Raw genomic sequence first — 5,000 nt, 5'->3', positions numbered from 1 at the left:
GATTTTTATAATGTTATTTCTTGTGGCCTCTTCTTGTCAGAGATTTGTAAGATGAGATTTCTATCCTGTTTAAATAAATACATGTGACATTTTGACAGCTGTTTTTAATTCACGCACAGAAATCTGTCTGCGTCTTAAATAAATATTTCAGATCTTATCTGTGAAAACAGGAGTAAACAAACCAATACAAATAAATAATTTAAAAATCTATTTGTGTATCTAATGCAATATATGTGCAGCCTGGCCTATATAGAGTTCGCGTCTTAAATGTAAATAAATCGTAGAACTAACAAAGCAGGCCTATCTCACTACATTAGTTACAGCGAAAAACGTTTTCATACTGCCCAGGAGAGCCATTCTACCAGCTACTAGAGAAACATCTTCTATCGCCTGCCTGCAGCCCCTTCTGTTACTGTTACACACACACACACACACACACACACACACACACACACACACACACTATACCGCTAGAGCGCTCTGCAGTGTGGAGAGTGGAGCTCTCTTTCCTATACTGCTAGAGCGCTCTGCAGTGTTGAGAGTGGAGTTCTCTTTCCTATACTGCTAGAGCGCTCTGCAGCGTGGAGAGTGGAGTTCTCTTTCCTATACTGCTAGAGCGCTCTGCAGCGTGGGGAGTGGAGCTCTCTTTCCTATACCGCTAGAGCGCTCTGCAGCGTGGAGAGGGGAGCTCTCTTTCCTATACCGCTAGAGCGCTCTGCAGCGTGGAGAGTGGAGCTCTCTTTCCTATACCGCTAGAGCGCTCTGCAGCGTGGAGAGTGGAGCTCTCTTTCCTATACCGCTAGAGCGCTCTGCAGCGTGGAGAGTGGAGCTCTCTTTCCTATACCGCTAGAGCGCTCTGCAGCGTGGAGAGTGGAGTTCTCTTTCCTATACCGCTAGAGCGCTCTGCAGCGTGGAGAGTGGAGCTCTCTTTCCTATACCGCTAGAGCGCTCTGCAGCGTGGAGAGTGGAGTTCTCTTTCCTATACTGCTAGAGCGCTCTGCAGCGTGGAGAGTGGAGCTCTCTTTCCTATACCGCTAGAGCGCTCTGCAGCGTGGAGAGTGGAGTTCTCTTTCCTATACCGCTAGAGCGCTCTGCAGCGTGGAGAGTGGAGTTCTCTTTCCTATACCGCTAGAGCGCTCTGCAGCGTGGAGAGTGGAGCTCTCTTTCCTATACCGCTAGAGCGCTCTGCAGTGTGGAGAGTGGAGTTCTCTTTCCTATACTGCTAGAGCGCTCTGCAGTGTGGAGAGTGGAGTTCTCTTTCCTATACTGCTAGAGCGCTCTGCAGCGTGGAGAGTGGAGCTCTCTTTCCTATACTGCTAGAGCGCTCTGCAGCGTGGAGAGTGGAGCTCTCTTTCCTATACTGCTAGAGCGCTCTGCAGTGTGGAGAGTGGAGCTCTCTTTCCTATACTGCTAGAGCGTTAAGGTAACACTATTTCCAACACGTTTCGCACGACTTTATGAAGCAAGATGAATTCATTCTACAGGGTGAGGCTAAACTTTGAGCCAGAGCTGGCAATTCAGGATTTGGAAGACTTCAATCAAGTCAGCTTTTTTTTTTCCTTTGATTTATTTTTTCCAAGCTGAAAATCTCATGCTATCAATGTGCTCCCCAACTCGCGTCTCTAATGTGATTATAAAGAGCGTGCATGCAGCTCCCCTGCCCGTGCAGCTCAATGCGTTGCTATGTTGTTAAAGTCCATTAGCACTGATGTTCCGATCTCAGCTCAGAAATCAATAAGAGCAGTCTTTTTAGATCTGGAATTTGACCCCCTAGCTCTTAATAGCAGAACCGTTCAAATAAGCTGCAAGGGTCTGTATACAGAAGGTCTAAAAACTGGAGGGAGCCCCCTTTCTCTTAGGGGGGTGAGGGAGGGAGGGAGCAGTCCAGTCTCCGCGCCTCCAGCCTGCCCTGGACTGGAGGGAGCCCCCTTTCTCTTAGGGGGGTGAGGGAGGGAGGGAGCAGTCCAGTCTCCGCGCCTCCAGTCTGGCCTGGAAAATCCTCTCTCTCTCTCATATATATATAAGCTCCAGAGTTTTTACAATAACACAACATTACACTTAAAGTGACGCTGGGAGACAAGCGCTAAAAGGCCTGAGACATTATCAATATTACAAGAGACTTCATCAGACATGCAGGCCTAGCATTTAGCATTTACGACAGCGGGAGATGTACAAAGGGTTTCCGTGCCAATGTTACAGACAGGGGCGGACACAATAATAAAATACACAGGCGGTATCGCGGGAGACTCAGCTGTTGGGCTTAACAAATTCAAGTTGTCGTGACACTATATAGTTAAAGAGAACTTTTAAACAACAGCTAGATTGTGATTATTTAACATATAGATAGATAGATAGATAGATAGATAGATAGATAGATAGATAGATAGATAGATAGATAGATAGATAGATAGATAGATAGAGTGTTTATTTCTTCAACTATGTCTCAGTTCTCACATTCAAGGTGATGCTAAACGATTGTAAATAGCATTGCGGTTTCACTGTTTTCTTTAACTGAAAAGCGCGTCGCTCTCGTTTTAAGAGTGCGGCAGTCGACTCTACCTCGTCTGGTGCTGGCGAGCTCAGCTCTGTGTCACGGGAGGGTTTGGTTTTCCCAGCCGGCTTGCAGCTGACCCCGCTGGGTTTGGGGTTTGTGCGGGCCGGGGTAAGTGCCTCTTTTCATTGGAGAGGCTCGCAGAGGGGTATGAAGGGATCCAGCCACCCTAGTCTGACAGCGAGGGCAGGGGGAGATGGATGGATGGTGGTGCTGATTAACACTGCCGGGAAACTGACAGCACTTACCCTCATGGCTCCCTTGTCACTTCTCCTGGAGCCAAAGCAAAGGCAGTGTTTTGATGAATTGGGTCTTTTATTAGACACTGTTACACAGCTCGGGGGAGGGAGGGGTTAGAGTCCTCGGAAACTTAAACTTGGAATTGAATTTTGTAGTTTTTAAAGATCAAGTTCTGTCTGTCTGTCTTGATTTCTGCACCGATCAGAGGTCAGGGGTCATTTCTTATTCATCAATTCCCAGTTGCATTTCCAATTCCTTAGAAATAAATAAATAGATAATAATTTAAGTTGCATCTGGTAATAAGTTTATAATAACTGTTCCTGTCTCCTCTTTGAGGTTGGGAGCTCCCTTTTCGGAGGACTGTAGGAGGGATTTCACAGCCACTCCACCACAGTAAGACCTCCATGTTCCAAGAGAAGTGTTTTTAATATTATTATAGGATTGAGATCATAGTCCTCATGATTGAGACATAATACTGGGGCATTTGTGCAGCACTCCCATCAACCCTAACCCCAACAACAACCCCAGCTCCAACCTCTACCCCCAACTCCAACCCCATCCTTAACCCTAACTCCAACCCCAACAACCCCAGCTCCAACCTCTACCCCCAGCTCCAACCCCATCCTTAACCCTAACTCCAACTCCAACCCCATCTCTATTGATTTAACATCTCATCCGCAGGACGGAGCACAAGGAGGTGAAGTGACTGGCTCAGGGTCACACACAATGAGTCAGTCACTGGCAGGGGTGGGATTTGAACCGGTGACCTTCTGGTTCCAAGCCCTGGACTTTAACCACTGGGCTGCATAGCCTCCTTAACATGGTAAAACTATACAAAGTGACAGGGTGTGTAATACAATAAGCTAACATCACTCAGCAGGTTCCATTTCACGAAGCAAGACCGGTTCATTCTAACCAGGCGATGCAAAACCTTGAGCCGTAGCTGTACACTGACTAGCGATTACACAAACACATCATTGAGAAATTTTCAACACGCGTTTCCTGGCTAACTTTCCCTGACCCCATCGAGCAGTGACCAGAGGGCTATGTTGATTTAGTGATCCATTACTGCAGCCTTCCTGCAATCCAGTCCTCTCTGCTCGTGTGGTTAGCAGGATAGTGCCTGTTCTCTGTAAGCGTAGAGTGGCTAATGGTTGCTAGAGGGTTACCATACCTATCCCTGGAGTGGATCAGACTCCACTTACAGCTCAGAGGTTGGCTTTCTGCACACAAGCATCACGCTGGTTTTTGAGAGTTGAATGATGACTGATATATACCCCCCCCCCCCCCCACCCCATCACTCTTATTCTTGTGATTTAATCTAACTGTATGACTCTAATTGCTATTCCCTTTGAAACGCCCTCCATTGGGATCCCATTATAGCGGCGACCCCAGCCTGCAGAACCATTAGCAGACCACAGTGTTGCTAGAATGCTTCCCACTGTATTCGGAGCGCTCACTGCCCAGAACTGCATAGACTGTGGTCCCGAATGCATGTGGCCACTCTGATATGGTGCAATGGATTAACAGTGTGTGTGCTGGGTGATCACATAGGCAGGGCTGGTAGATCGAACAAGACCACAGAACCCCAGTCCTGGGGTTCAGAGCTCCCCTCAATGAAGTCTATTATTATTAATATTGCAATGATCAGGAGCCAGGAGTTTGAGCAGGGTTAGAAACTCACACTAGCCCTGCTGCTGCTGCTGCACCCAGTCCTGGGGTTCAGAGCTCTCCTCAATGAAGTCTAGTATTATTATTATTAATATTGCAATGATCAGGAGGCAGGAGTTTGAGCAGGGTTAGAAACTCACACTAGCCCTGCTGCTGCTGCTGCACCCAGTCCTGGGGTTCAGAGCTCCCCTCAATGAAGTCTAGTATTATTAGTGATCAGTGTTATTTCTCATTCAGAAGAAAATTGCACTAAAGACAATCTATTAAATGGCTTTGAGAATCTGGCTCTTAATTTCAAACTAAAAGCTTCGAACTGAGCAGCCGGGATTCCGTTATTATTTGAGAGCCAAGGGCTGTGCAACAAAAGTTTACCCCGACAGTGCAAAAAAATACCCCCACAGCCTGTCCACCGAACACTCCCCTCCCGGCACGCTGCGCATCGCAACGGACGAGAGAAGCTACACCGGGCCCCTCCCCCGGCATGTGAGTGCTCCCAGGGGGTCAGTCCAGCCTTGCCTTGCCTTGCCCTGCCTGGCGT

Source organism: Polyodon spathula, chromosome 51, assembly GCF_017654505.1.
Source record: "Polyodon spathula isolate WHYD16114869_AA chromosome 51, ASM1765450v1, whole genome shotgun sequence".
Classification (NCBI taxonomy): Eukaryota; Metazoa; Chordata; class Actinopteri; order Acipenseriformes; family Polyodontidae; genus Polyodon; species Polyodon spathula.
Note: the sequence above shows the minus strand (reverse complement) of the source record.